Consider the following 16777-nt stretch of genomic DNA (forward strand, 5'->3'; position numbering starts at 1 on the left):
TCCGACGTCGACTCCTACCCCGACTCCAACAGTATTACCAATTTACTTCGAAAATTATATGCCACAGTGACGGTTAAATGACTATCATATAACTATTAAACATATGCAAACATCAGAGGTGGTCAGTAACGAAGTACATCTGCTTTTTGAAGTACTTGAAGTAGATTTTTTCTTCCCACACTACTTTTTAAGTAGTTATGATTTTAGACTACTTCTACTTCTACTTGACAGTTTTCAGTTTTGTAGGCACAAATTAGCGTAAAATACCTACTTACTTACTTACTTGTAAGCCATCACTTCTACTTCTACTTGAGTAGAAATTCCGGCGTTACTTCTACTTCTACTTGAGTAGCGACGGTGACTACATTGACCACCTCTGGCAAACATATGATTAACGATGGCATGCAAAATTGTTTGTGGCACAGCTCGAATTATTCACTATGCATGGAAGATTGCCTTTCTAAATTTCCTTCATTTTTTTCCATATTTTATCAGTTTTCATAACATGGAGTCTCTAATAACCTATTATGTATGAATCATACGAACACGACATACATACCATACTGTATAATTAAAATGTAGATAAAACAATCGAAGTGTTGCTCTTGTGGATGAGTCAGCAACTAATACAGAGATGCAACTTACTGATTTTCTCACTACACACTGTACTGATTACAAGCATGCACACACAATCTCACTACTAATAGACATTGGTCATAAACGAAATTTAGGAAGTAGTCAAATAGCATATGTCTAGTCTACATGCACTTGATCAAGTATTCAATGACTAGGACCTGCAGTCTTACTTAATCATTTGTTTGACCCAAGCAGCTAAGCTACACCACAAATATTTTTAATTTTGTCTAGTAGAAAGGAGCGTTTGGTTATATTTACGTAAATTTTACAAGACGATATATTTGCTCTGTCACAATATCATGGTATAATTCAAAAAATTGCATCAATCGTGAATATGCATATTGCTTCTTTCTACCTCTATGCAACTGAATTGTATTTTGCGAATAATGTTCAATTCTATCTATGTCATCGGCGGCCAACCTTTTCGTCCAAAGGGTCGCATGAGATGTACGAACCATTGCGCGCGAAACTTGAATGTTGATAACTTTTTTTTCAGTCGCCCTATAGGAACGAACCAAATTCGATAACATTGAAAACAACACTTATATGACTACGTTTTAAAATTGTTAACAATTACGTCATGAAAAGTCAGTGTAAAACTGTATAGTGTGCACTGTGCAGTCATGCCCTGCTCGCGCGAAGCACGAAATTTTTGCAAAGATAATGAATGAATTCGATCAATAAATGTATTACTGGTACATATTGGGGGTCGCCTCTGTATAACAATGGGCACATTTGGCTAGGATAGGATTATTTGGTGTTTTAGACATAGCAATATCGATGGTTTCGGTTCTGTAATTTTGCGCAAATGTTTCATTGCCGACGATCTCGCTTCGGGCGTACAAGCGAAGTCCCGTGTTGGACGATACGTTATCTCCTAATTGCGAGTATAGGTGGACTCAATTCTGTAAATCACGCGTATTTATAATTTGTAGAAGGGGTTCCAATACTAAATGCAAGAAATGTGACAGTAAATCATGCGAAGTGCTAAGAAAAATTTCAAGTCAAATATATCTGCTACGGAATATTCTACGTTATGGTAATATACGAATATCTGCGCTGAATGTGGCTGGCTCCTGGTTACGCCAATGCGTCGAAACTGATGTTTTAGTCATCATCAAATTTCGCGGTCAGGCTAATCAAATTTTGGTTGGCCTTGCAATTTTACCTGATGTTATATTAAATTTCGAGCATTACCTCGCAGGCCACAAAAAACATTCTCGCGGGCCACATTTGGCCTGCGGGGCACGGTCTGGCCGTCCCTAATCTGTATCGTTACTAATAACAGTGATTGATAGTAGCCTACATAAAATCCTATTATGGTTATTATTAGTAATTTAGAAGATATCTTTGAAAAGAAATTGTTTACATGATAAAGAAGTTGGAGTCGGAGTCGGAGTCGAAGTCGGGGTCATTTTCACTAACTCCGACTCCGACTCCAGTCAGTATTTTTGCCACGACTCCGACCCCGACTCCATCAAGCGAAAATTAGCCAAACTCCTACTCCCACTCCACCGACTCCGACTCCACAGCCCTGGATACAAGCAGTGTTGGGATCAAGTCACTACCTTCAAGTCACGAGTAATTTCGAGTCATTGCACATTTTGACTCGAGTCAAGTCAAGTCAATCGATTTTCAAAGGTGACTCGAGTCAAGTCAATTCACTCGATTTTTGGCGGTGACTCGATTCAACTCGAGTCAAGTCAAGTCAAGTCACGAGTCAAGTCACAATTCAAGTCAAGTTGCCTTTTCTAAGTATGAGGCATGTTTACGTCATTGCAATTTGCTAGCTGTCTCAAATACATATTGAGTGGTCATTGGTTCTGAACCGCTAAACGAATATAGAGTTGAATAATGAATATACACGCAAGAAGGCGCTGTATCGCTCACATATATGTGGAACTGATAAACTACGTAAGTAATTACATAGCCTCAGTTGATAGCTACCAGCCAAAATAGAGAATAGAGAATTGAATGAGAACGAATTGATAAGACGCAATACATTAGCCATGATACAATTCGAGCCTGCGCCAATGGTCGGGGACTACATAAACTATGTTCGAATTCAATTTCAATGAAACAAGAGGTTTGGTTAATGTGAGAACAAAAATAGACATTTTGCCATTCAATTACTTTACTACGAGTTTACGACGACGTAAGCCATAAGCTTCGATCCCTTCGTTTGCGGTCAATTTATTTGTGAGAGAACAATTGAGACTCAGTAAAACACACGATCATTGAATGTGGTAGCACTCTCATGGGTTACACCAGCGTTTCGCGAAAATCCAAACATATTACAGATACAGATTTTTATCGACACCGATTACTTGATGACTTGAAATTGACTCGTGAATTTTGCTCCGAGTCACGTGTCAATCCACATTTCTGATACGCCGAGTCAAGTCAAGCCAAGTCATTTTGGCAAAGTGACTCGAGTCAAGTCAAGTCATACGAAAAAGGTGACTCGAGTCTGACTCGATTTAAGTCATGACTCGAGTCATCCCAACACTGGATACAAGACGTACATTATACGGAATATGTTTATTAAATTTCAAGAAAACAGAACGTTTATGTTCCGTCCGGCTTCCTTGTCTTGATAAAATGCTGATGACTCACACTCAGCATGAGCATTGAGCATCCATGCAGTTCACCGTATGACACGCGTCCAATACACGTCGACGAAGCAATTACATAGGCCTACTCCTCCGAAAAAATACTCTCCAGTTCGTTTTACGGGCATATCGAGGAGCTGTGGTCACTTGGACTCAGGATGCGATAAAATCCTGTGTGGGCATTGTGAAATCGGGTTACCACCAAAGCCGGGAGTAATAGTCCACAATATTCCAGGTGGTAGCTCTGACTCTGACTCACGGCAGACCTACTGTTGAATTCACGTCTACCTACTCTTTTGAGAATAGAATTCCCACTCAGACTCTCACTCACAACAACTCCCGATTGAACTCCGACATCCTAGAAAGGCTATACTTGAGGTTTATGTTCCGATTGTATAACTGCAGGATTACTTGTGCCCCGTACCACGAGAAAGATTCTACTAATTTTACTAGCACTTGAAGTTTTTATGTCGTTGAACAGTCGCCTGTTTTCCTCTTTCAAATCAGTTGAAGCAAGTAAATAAAGAAATGGATTCAAGCATTCACAAACGCGCAGGATCCCGTGAGGCACCAAGTACAATGTGACCATCAGATCTTGGGGAATCTTGAACTCGTGGGCCACACGGAATATTATCAACCCGTAATAAGTCGAATACCCAATCACGAAAGTCATCACGATCGCGGCAATTTGAATTAGGGCTTGTTTCTCTTTCGTTCTCGGGGCTGATGTGCTAGGTGTGAATTGACGGCGTAGAAGAAATGCAAGAAGCGCCAGACAAAGTGTTATTGTTAGGACGGTGCGCAATAGCAGATTCAGTGTTTTGTTCAATGCCAGAAATATTGACAGCAATCTCCTCATCCCCTTCATAGAACTGCAATAATATCGAGTTTTATTGATCTCTTGGCACTCGATGACATTAAAGCCAAGAATTACGTTTATCAAGAATGACATTATATATGACGTGAAAGCGAAGGCTTGACACTTCTTCGCACTCATTTGTTTGTAGGATCCAGTGCGGCTTGTAACACTACGGAATCTAATGAAGCTTAGGAGGAATACGTGGTGGGCGGTAATGGAGGATGTGGCGACATCAAACGGTATAGAAACACACAGAATATGTACGGCAATCGGTAGCCGTGATTGTTCAAAATATAATAGATGTAAAACGGGCTATTCATGGCAGAAATGAGATCCGAGACACTTAGTCCCATTAGGATGACAGTGAAGAAAGTTGACTTCATTCGCATCAGGAGTGTAATCATCCATCCGTTAGCAGCGAATCCAATCACACACAGAATGCCGAAAGGCGCCCATATGGCTGCAAGTTGTGTGGCAGTAAGATTGAGTGGTGCATCGTACTCCGTAAGATTTTCGACCGACTTCCACGCACGGTCATTAGTCGTATTGAGATGTTGTGGTCCATGTAGAAATATGAAGATATGTCAGGTACTCAAGTCTTATAGACACGAATAGAGAATCTAATATTATCTGCTGATAAGCCAAATAAATCTTACCAGAGAAAAATCAAATACCAAGAGCCATATATTTTTTTGTAATGCGGAACTGCTATTATCATTAAACGCGCTTTGTCGATGACTCACGATGATCATGACAGTTGTGGCATGTTTTGTATACCGCGTATTCTATAAACCTTTCTAATGTAGCTATGTTTCAAGTTAAATATGATCATGAATGAAAGATGCATGGTACATGAAATCGTGAAATATGTCCATTGTCCAAGTAAATATTCGATGCTTCTGCAAGGAAACCGGCGTTGTAAAGAATCGAGTCACGATTTTTTGATGACTCGAGTTGACTGAAGTCATTTCTTCAAATGCGTGAAGTGGCTTGACACAATTTTAGTCAATTTATGTAATGACTTGTCTTGTACTGGAGTCATTATGCATGACTCGAAATAAGCCATACGACTCGAGACTAGTACGGCAAAGATAGACATTTCATTTTAGGTTCAAAAATAATTAAGTCACCACATTATTTTCATTTCGTATATCAATGCTGATACTTGGAAAAGAGGCACAGAAAGTGTTAGGACTGAGGAAAATTCCCAGTTTATGAATGCGAGCCATTCTATATCACTCGAGCAGAGTTGAAAAAGTGGTTTGAACCGGATTTAACTCTAAACTGAACAGTGAAAAAAATTATTTGGACCCGGACGACACTATGAATCGGACTCGACCATCTACGAACTGACTTGGAGTCGGACTTGACTTGGTGATGAATTGAAAATGACTCGACTTGATTCGAGTCGAAACTACAAAACTGAGATTGACTTGTGACTGGGAACCTTGTGACTTGGTTACAACTCTGAACGAGCCCCTCTCTCTGGATCAGGCTTTTTTTCGTCAATGTTTATAGCATTAGCAGCTCGATTATAATTGACCCATAAGACCTAACCTACGTGTATTTCAAGGTTAATCTGTTACAAGTCCACCTGATCATAATTTTAGCCGACTCGCACTATTACAACGTCCTCTTTTGGGAACAGAACTTATCTATTTTGTCGCCCTAAATGTTGTAAAGCCGCCAATAGATATTGGACAGGTTTGAATGACTTTCAGGATTGTTTCCGTCATGTCAAGTAGGGAATATAATATATGTACAACTGCAACAGAGGACAATTTTACGCTATCAATTGTCTATGTACTTTTTTGAATTATTAATTTTAATATTTCATATTATCTCTGTTTTCTACCTAAACCTAAATTATTTAATACCTCAACTGCAATTGGGAGAGTAATTATACCATCGATTAGTATACCGTACTCTGGGAAAGATCTTTCTTGATCTATGCCGTTGAACCTGTAATGTCTAATTGGAACACCCTGCTCACTCTCAAATATGAAGTAATGAATAGCGTTTTCTTCTACTTAATAGCATGCCAAATTTATTCAGACCATAATATACGTATTTAGTCTACAAAGGAGCAAACATTGGTGTACGCAACTGATCCAGTTTCAATGCTGCAATTAGACGTCGAAGCTGAAGTGGAGGTTGTGTCACCACTTTTCTTTCAAATATTAATGCAATCGATAATTATCATGTGCCTTTGCGTCGTAGCATCAACTTGAGGTGGATCGAACGAAATATTGGATTTCGAGGACGTGGGCTATAATTTCTGTAATTACGATTCGATATATTTTCAGAACATGATTGCATAATTGCACTAATTGATTGCACTATTGCATAATTTTGTCCTATCGTGACTAATGCAATGCCCATCTTCAAACGGACAGCCGCTTTCTTTAGTTATTAACTGTATTCCTTCAGATTACGCGTATATTCAATACTTTGTTGCGCCGATAGCAGACGATATATATAAACGTAAGACCTTGGTCTTTCATAGAGGGAACAGTTTTGAGGTACGCGATCAATCAAAATGAGCAAAAGTTCTCTTTCAGAAAAAAACAAATTTCTACCGGTTAGAAATCCTCCCTTTGACGGCATTAACTATCGTCTAGCAAGTATTCTCATTCGCCAACGGATAACTGAGAAGCAATCCGAAATTAACATCAATCTCAGCAATAAGAGCTACGATTTAGATGCATCTACTTAGGCGCCTCCTGCCGGATACCGCGATGGATGGAATACGAGTTGTTAACAAAGACCAGGGGTGACCAACGTGCGGCCGCAGAAGGAAATTTGTGCGGCCGTCGACACGTTATTCAATTACTATGTGTTGGGGGCCGTTGACATACAAATTGGATTTAGGAATTGACTCTGAATCATCGAGAGATTTTCATTAATCTTGAAATATTCTTCGCGCTGTGCGCTATTCAATACGACTTCATTTTTCGATTATAAAATAGTAGCGGCATTTGCAATCTGAGCCTCACAGTATAGATGCGAACAGCAGAGCCATCTGATTGCTTGACAATCTGGACTTTATTATGGGCCCTTCAGTCATGGCGGGAAATAACTTCGTACTCGGTACACAAATTTCCCCTTGGAATCGTGTGCTCCACACGTAAGAAATTTGTTTCTGGTACGTTTGGACGATTCCAATATATTTCCAGTACATATGCTACCAGCAATCCTGATGGGAGGTCAAGAAACTAGAATAATAACACTTAACTAATGACATGACTAATATACCAATTGGTCCACCCGAAAGATGCATCATCATTTATAATTTACCCGAAATGTTCGAAAACACTTCCTACATCAAATCTGCCGCTGAATCTGATCATATGCGCAGAGAAAAGATAAATATTTGATCGTATTATATTATATACTAATATTAATGACGAAATTCATTCGTAAATTAGAAAAAGCTTTCGCGCTGTGCGCGACCAACACCGATACCAGTTGCTATACATAACATGACCACTCGTGAATTCGGTCCGTATAGTAAGGGTTACCTTATTTTTGCGGAGCGAATTCTGGACACTCTTTAGCGCCCACTACCGGATTTCAAAATCAGGCATGACACAATGACTGTCAATATGACGTCACATTAGCAAAGCCCATACTTTTATCGATGCTAATTTCTCTCTGACACTGCACTGCAAATCGTGGATAAATGGTGCATATATTATTTCTGGCATTATTATGTATCCAGATTACCGTAGTTGTTTTGCTGAGCTATTGGAGGAAACTTGAATCGAATCGAATCGAATCATCATTAATGTCGTTGCTGTTAATTGTGGTATTCATGGTGTTTTCGAATACAGTGGTCATTTACACCTGGCCGATATCTTAAATTATGATTTTTATTATCATGGTGATCGTCTGCCTCTATCCATCTAGTTAACTGAAAACAAGTATTTATTATCATGAAGATATTGTTATAATGAAAGTATCGAACGTTAATAATCCCTCTTACGGATCGCAACAGCCTTCAATGTATGCATGAATCAATTATCCCAATTATTAATTTTGCATGTACAGTCTGCGGCAGTGATTACCGAACTGGTGTACGCATATCTCCAGTTGGGGTTGCATTTGAAAGAAAGGCCTTTGAAAAAATTATGTTTCTTTTCAGTTGATGCCAGAATTGTGTAAATACTTTCCAAAACACATGTTGTATGAGCCTACGGATAATTACCTCTAGATATAGCCGACATTTACGATATGGGATGGTTGGACGGACAGCTATAGAACATATAGATCAACGGTTCTTTTTGTCTTTTTGTCTTTGCGGACCCCCTTTGCTCCGACACGGATCCCCGCGAACCCCCTCAAGATTTAGTGCAAATTGAGCTCGATTATCGTGCAACAGTCGTGTATGTCTTGTGTCAATATTAACATTTGGCTAGTGATAAACAGCAACAAAATGACTTTTTTGAAAGTAACATCATGCTATATGTAGATATCGGGTAGAAATACGAGGCCTTGTCTTGAAAATCCGTGCTGCCGATTTGGCATAAACGTGTGCCGAAATACATATCGACAAAGATAGGTGGCGGCGAAGGTAATATTAACGCGTAATACTTCCGACGAAACCTTTGGCTATGATCGCAATTTATATGTCACCAAAATTGAGGATCAGAGTTATCAAGGATTATTCGGGAATAGCGGTGATGTAAATTGCTGAAGAAAATGGATTCCGTGGCGAAGTTTCAATCCCTTTATTTGGATACATTACGAAAAAAATCAGGAATATATATTTAAAACAACTGTTCACAAATATGCTGAGACTGACAACTTCAAATCCGAAATGTTTTGCAAACATTTCGAAGTCACCCTGTTTGACCTTAACACACTATATTTTAATATTGTCCACGAACCCCAAATAAACATCCCTAAACGTCATTAAGTTTGTATCAGTAATAGGCTTTCGGGAAGTTGGCAAGTAATTAAGTGTGTACAGTAGGATGTTCCATCTCCGACGGTCATGCTGTAGATGTGAGTCCTGAAATTGTAGCAGTCAGGAAGCGTAACTGACTCGTAATTTCCATTATTAAAAATATACAAATAATGGGTTATCAATCATTCTGCACATTTAGAGGTTTCGCGGATCCCTTAAAATGCTTCGTGGAACCCCGATTGAGCACCACTGACGTAGATGTTCCGTCAAAGGAGCTACATTTACCCTATTTTCAATTGTCAATGCCAATCCACTATGGAGTCAGAATTGAATTTTCGTGACGCCATGGCCTAAAAACACAAACAAAACACAATTAAAAACATGTTTTAAACTAGAGCCTTGTTTTAAACATGTCTGTTTTAAATTGATATTTATTTGAAATGCAATTCTATCTCCAGTGGAGTTAAGACGTCACATCAGTGTTTTAACAATAGAACGATCAAGTGGCTTTTTTGACGCATTTTCATTTTTAAAGAGCTGGCATTCAGTCAAATTCTACGCTGTTCATCTTGACTTTTATTTATTTTATATAGGCCACCTTACCTATGATTTTCATCACTCATCTAGTGCAAATAAAAAAGTGATACCCAGAACTACCTAACACTACCAAATAGCTTTTTTGACGCATAACAGTTTTCTACCTTAAGGCATCGCAGTTTCATATTCTTGAAAGTGGTTATGTATCTGCTAAACGCAGAAAAGTCGTTTGTAACAACAGAACTTTGTTAATATCGACTTGGTCTAACTGTGTTAGCAACAACATCCCTTGTAATTGAAGGTCGTAGATCAGTGGTTCCCAACCTTTTTCATCTCGTGCCTCCCTTGGCCGAAATTTAAGCCAAAATTCCCCCCTTGGATAAATCTGCCAGAAGATTAAAAATGGTCATTTTTACCGCGCTAGCACCTGTTGACTGAGAGAATAAGACAGGCGGTACCTGAGTGTTTGTTTCTCACAGTGCTGTAATAACACTTCGTAGACCTGTAAAAACAATGGTCTTGGTCCCAATCAAACAAATTTTGGAAGGCTTGACTCAACAGACCCCCACACTTCCATTTGTGTTTTCGGCTTACCACGCACCAATCGCTAAATATAACTGTTGTGAAAAATCAGAGTGCGTATGCATTTGGCCAATAATATTGGTACTTTCATATATAGGAGGGTTGACCAGACTCGAGTCATTATTTTCTGATGACTCGACTTGACTCGAGTCATTTTCTCAGAATACGGAAACGACTCGACTCGAGACAATCGGGGTATTGACTCGACTTGGACTCGAGTCATTGTGCATGACTCGAACCAAGCCATAAGATTCGAGACTATAAGACGCCCAAGACCGACATTTCATTGTAATTTCGAAGAACAGTAAAGTGACCACCCGTCTATTGATCCTGGTACTTGAAAATGCGACAAGAAACTGCTCAAAGTGAGGAAAATTAGTATATCATAAATCCAAATCATCCAATATCACCAAAGAGTGTGTACTGGAGTGTGACTTGGACTCGGAATCGAGTCATAATACCACGACTCGGACTCGACCCTCTGCTCGGTGACTTGGACTCGGACTTGACTCAATGGTGAATTGAAAATGACTCGACTTGACTCGAGTCAAAACTATGAAGGTGAGATTGACTTGTGTCTCGGAGACTCGTGATTTGCTGCAGCCCTGATATATTACATACACATGATCAGATTCCCTGCTGGCGCTCATTGAAATTTAGAACACCCATTACGTTTCGGCAACATTGCACCAAGTTTAACATGTCTTTTTTCGATCGGGTAGCTGTTCACTAAAAATAAAGCAAGTCTAGCGATCTCTTTGACTTGAATCGATGACGTTGGAATATTTTGTCACAGTCTGAAAATGTTGACTAGAAAATATAAGTTAAATACTTTCACTAGAGGCCTTGTTATGATAGATTCGGCATGACATTTGCTCGCTTAGGATATATTCGATTAAGAGGCCTTCGCTGGCCTACAAAATTGTCTTGCGAACTGCAGCACATCTGAACTAGTTTAAAAAAAGAGGGGGAATTCGTATGTGAAAAAGAGATTTCAAATAGCATTTGAACATAATTTCAGCAAACAAAAAACAGCCATAAATAGCATACGTTTGGATATATCTGATTGACTACATGACAGTTCGGACATGAACAATTTGGGAAATCTGTTACAATTCTAAAGTGGAATTCCTCCCTAAAAACTGCAAAATTTCCCCCAAGGGGGGATTTCCTCCCCGGTTGGGAACCACTGTCGTAGATCTTCCTCGTTCCGAGTCACCAAAGCTCTGTAATATTATATTTCTGAAGCTCAGCGTGTTACAGGACATGAAATTCGAAATGTACGATTAGACCAAGCCGACATCTGTATTGTCCATACTGATATACTAGGGTTGTACCAGGGCAAAGGGCCTGTGCTCTGGTCTACGAGAGGGATCTTCTGGGGGAGAGGGAGCTGGATCTATAGTAAATTGAATGCTAATGAGGACTGAGGGCACGAGTGAATTATGTTTAGTCAGACCCTCTCGAGTAACAGGTTTATGGAAGTCATGAGCTTTCTATTGACATAAGGAGTAAAAAAAGGCTTAGACTCGGTAAAGATAATATTGTTTTCGTTAATTACGTGGTCGACATGCCAGCAAATGATTGGGGTAAAATGTCGGATAGTGGATGCTGCTGCTACCAAGTAGGCTATTTGTACAAGGGCGTCTCATATTTAGGCAAGGATAGGACAGGACACCTCTTCTATAATCAATACATTTGCCAAGCATATTAATGTGAAGAGTCTGATGTAATCCATCTTAAAACAATGCTACGTGAATGTGACTGTATACGCTTGGAGAAGCAAACGAAGCCTCAGTTGACACTATTGTCAAAAGTTGCTTGAAGCTACCCAGGACCAGAAGAAACACAGGCAGCTTCATGAAGCCACACCTTTCGAAGCTATAACCTTGTTGATAAGCGTAACGGCGAGATGCCAGTGTAGAGATCGAAGTTGTATACATATATTTTGAGATCATTCCAACCGGAGGTAACTGTTTCCTTCGGAAACAACACAAACAAGAAACCAGTGACGGTTAAATGTAATAACGAAACAAAACGAGGGGGATAATATTGTCCAGGTTCAAAAGTCAGTATTCTATGAGGGTACCAACAAGTCGACGATCGTCCGTGCATGTTTTCTTAGAATGTGAATGATCATCTACTTGCCAAAATGCCGATACTATAAAAATATGCAAATCGAGGATTAGTTGCGAGATTACATAATGCAAATATTATCTTATAAGCTTTGTGATATGTCAGCAATAACCAAGAATGGTGATGTGGCTTAAGCGGATCTGGAACCAACTCCAAATTTTTGAAGAACGTGCTCGAATGCCAAATGCGCACCAGAACAACACTTATATGTAACATTAAAAAATGGCGATTTTTTATATAAGTGTTGGACTAGGGTGTGTCTAAAATATTGCAAGTAGATGTGAGCGCAATAGACAATGGTTTCTGATGCCGTTTGTTGCGATTTGTGCTGATTTTTAGCTCCGTTGAATGAATTTAATCGAAGAAAATCCAACATGCGTCAAAAAAGCCACAAGGTAGTTCTAGGTAGTTCGAAGTTCCGGTAGTTCTAGTGTTAACGCGGTAGGCCTACATCGAGCGCTTTATTGATTTGAAGTGCGTTCTCGTGCGTGTATGTCTACTAGTAATCTATAGTATGTCACTATAGAGATTGTACAATCTCAATAATGTCACTATTTACACAGATTTATTGTGACGTCACATATGGTCGTACAAAATTACGATACGCCGTCTATAGTATAGGCCTACTTGCGATTACAGGCATCCCCGCCTTTGTGTCGCTACTGGTGTTTTGGGTATAGCTGCTTGCCTGTGTGGTCAACGTTGAGTGAATATATTAGATTATTCTGCACTGTTTATACTGACCGCTTTTAATAATGGCAAAACGAATGGGTAGCTTCTCATCCCCTCAGCAAGCCACACTAACAAAGAAGTGCGATTCGTTTAACATGGAATGGTTGTCGGAGCATGTGAAAACGGAAAAAACTGTAAAATTTGGTGATGATTTGACTTTTTCAATCGAGAAAGGTCTGCTCTGCAAAATATGTCGAGAAGCAAAATATGAGAAAATAGCATTCATTTTTTCAGAAAGCCACCGCACTCGAACTGAAGCCGAAACACCCTCCAAATATGCCCCACAGCACACGTGCGATATTCATGATGTCGAGATTTATCGTCATTGCGCGTTAATGCTTTTTAACCCTTTTTGCGACACCACGGAATTGCACGTGTGTTATGGTGCATATCCCGAAAATATTTCAGCTGAAGCCCAAACGCGGTGGCTTTCGGAAAAAATGACCCCAATGACTTAACTTCAACTCGAGACCACATCTTGTTCAGACCGTAGTTCCCCTTCTTCCCTCATAATGTGATTATCTGGTATCATGCAATAAAACTAAATGTAAATGCTGTACTTTGCTTCTATCAATGAATCATGTGACTCGAATGGATACACGCACGTCTGGTGTTACGCACAGGACCATAACTGCCGCACCCAAACCCCCAATCGGGGGGCCAGAGCTCGAAAGGAAACCAAAATTATTTCGTGAATAAACATAAATCATGGAGTATTTTTTTGGAAATTTTGGAAACTTTTTCAAAGAAGAAATAACAATTTGAAATCGTGTACGTCTTACACTGTAAATCCGCAAGGTCGTATTGAACACTTCATAACACTTTTTTCTGCGTACAGACACACTTTTTGGGCATATAAACGCATTGGGCCATTATCGTTGCAACGCTTCTGCGTATTTCTCCGTTTACATGTAACACTTCGCCACTGCGGCTTATTTTCAAGAAAATTTATACTTAGTAATTTATCATCAATTTCGCATTCAAAAACGATCGGTACGTTTGGAGATCACATTAAATCATGGTATATGTGAAATAATATTACTCCTTGACCCAACACTAAGTTTAAGGGTTATATTTCAATGAAATATACATATTTCCCTGTGACGCAGAGGGGTCACCACCTTCGTTACGGTAGAGCGCGCTCGAATTCAGTTTGGATTTGAATTGGTGGTTCGTCAGGCTTCAGGCAGAGAGTAGGGTACACAATAAAACTTGGCGAAATGGATATATTGATGCAGTTTCTATTACCTGAAGCGTAAAGGATCATAACATCCATGTACTGTAAGGTATGGAAATGCGGTAAATGTTATTGAATATATGTAATGTGAGAATAGTCATAAAATGAACTCGTTTTGACATTGCAGTAAGGTCGTTTGTTTTAGATGTTTTAGTAGGCTACAGATATCCCTTATTCATATGAATGTTCTTTAGATGTTTTGTAGTATATGATTCGTCTGATCTTATTGCTGGATGATCGAGCTTCGAATCTGATAATATTCCAGGCTGCGACCAGTTCCAGTACTACGGTACTGATGGGAAGCTGCTATAGAAGTAACTTTTTTGACATGTGGATAAAGGGATGTTCTCTCTATCCACACTGAAATATCCATATGTAGGCGATATTGTGGTCCATTGTGGACAAGTACTGTAACGTCAGCAATTGACTGCCGGTATGACAGTCATGCAACGGTTTTCATTGTTTTTCAACTGCAACACATTTTACACTGTACTGTTTATTCCAAGTGGTAGGGTGTTAACTAAAGCGATTTTTTTTGATGCGATGTCAAAATAGGTCAAAATTTTGTCAAAATTGTACCGTTAGGTCAAAAATTGCCAAAATTCTTTACAAAATCAAAATTTTGTTGGCAACTTGCATTTCGTTTGTATCATAGATGATTGCACAGTCGGTGAACTTATCATTTTACAATTTACACCTTGTTGCCTACTTTATGTAGGACTATAAAGTAGGCAACAAGATGTAAATTGTAAAATGATAAGTTCACCGACAGTGCAATCATCTATGATACAAACGAAATGCAAGTTGCCAACAAAATTTTGATTTCGTAAAGAATTTTGGCAATTTTTGACCTAACGGTACAATTTTGACAGTTTCAGTTGGGATAGTGCAATAAGCTACGTTGAGTATTTGTTTCATTTGACAGTTTATGATTCACAATGAGCAGACGATGGTCCGTCTACAACGGTTGGACTGTTGTAGACGGACCATCGTCTGCTCATTGTGAATCATAGACTGTCAAATGAAACAAATACTCAACGTAGCCTATTGCACTATCCTAACTGAAGCAAGACTGCGTGGGCATTGGTTTTTCTATTAGAAACCGTATGATGAAAAATTGCGATGTAGACAACTTTGTCATAATGAGAGAGAGAGTGCAGTGTACGCACAACTTCAGTGTTGCCGGCCAACAACTGCAGCTGGTGAACGTTCTTTCTTCATTCTTGCCCAGCTACTTAGTTAGGACAGACACTTTCTACCCGAAAATGTAGGAAAGTATCTTTCGTTGTACTACAACAAATTTTTAATTATTTCTACCATAATACGAGATGTAACTAATACTAGAATTATTCATGGGTCCAGATTTCAATAAAATAAGTTATTTTTCATGTAAAAATTTGTCAATTTTCATGCTAAAAGATTTTTTCAGGTCACATTACTTCCGAAGAACAGACAGCTCCAGCCAGAAATAAAGAGAAGTTCCGGTAATACAATTCTAACACTATGTGAGAAACATCTAATTTAAGTACATGGGGTCAAAATTAAGTTTTTCATCATCAAAATATGTGTGAATTTGAATTTTTTAGTCAAAATCTTACCTTTTTAGGGCCACAAAATCGCCCCAATAATAGCACAGCCAAACAAACAATCTTTTCAACGAACCATGGATCACAAGGGGTATTATTTGTTTTGCCCAATCCCCAAATTTGAAATTTTCTGAGTTTATTGTGATACGGTAACTGAACTAAACTCTATTTTGCAGGTAGTATGTATTGAACTTGACACCTTTTTGAAATGCATTTGCTGTATGGAATACTGGTAAGCATCACGGTGTTTTGTAAGTGAACTGGTATATCCTTAGAGAATGAAAGAGAATGAATTTGATTCTGTTGCAATCGGTTATCTTTGTGATAAAGATTTTTATGAATGTTTGCTGATAAAATTTCACAAAAATTGTTAACAATCCAGGAAGTATACTAACTGTGCCAGAGTAAAATTGGTGGTAACGTCATGTGCAACTTTCCATTACATTACTTAATTATTCTATGAAAGGCACCCTTCTGTCACGCACAACTTATTGCAGAAAAAAAAACTGTATCCAGTATGATAACAACTGTATCCAGTATGATATCTGCGCGATTACTGAGCAGTTCATTTGTATTGCGAATTTTGGCAACAAATATTTCTTTTCAATAGTCTTGGATTGATCCTCAAATTCGTTCAACTGATGTCCACTCTTTGAAAAGAGCCCCCTGGGTCTACCGTGCCTGCGCTATCAGACAATGTTGACAGTGACGTGAGGAGTCGTTCGCAACGGGTTTTGTGCCGGCACAGTCATCTTATGGGGCGATACAGACCTTTGTCTCAAGAACCCATGGATACATGTGATTATGTAAGCCTATTTATTCATTTTTTATATATCACCATTGATTATGTAATTTGCTGGTTTTTGCAGTCCTACTTTTCTCACGAACTATCTCGCAGAGTAGCTTACGGGCTATTCGATATGAACTGTGTACACTGAACACTGAACAGAG

General features: G+C 39.0%; 1 long non-coding RNA gene across 2 annotated transcripts in view; it reads left to right on the plus strand.

Annotated features, from left to right (window-relative positions):
* LOC145452464 (uncharacterized) overlaps positions 1–16777 on the plus strand; it is a 258146-nt gene that overhangs the window by 12881 nt on the left and 228488 nt on the right. The gene's annotated exons all lie outside the window — the stretch shown is intronic.

The sequence above is a fragment of the Botryllus schlosseri genome, chromosome 12 (genome assembly GCF_051294905.1).
Source record: "Botryllus schlosseri isolate E-star chromosome 12, Bs_hap1, whole genome shotgun sequence".
Lineage (NCBI taxonomy): Eukaryota > Metazoa > Chordata > Ascidiacea > Stolidobranchia > Styelidae > Botryllus > Botryllus schlosseri.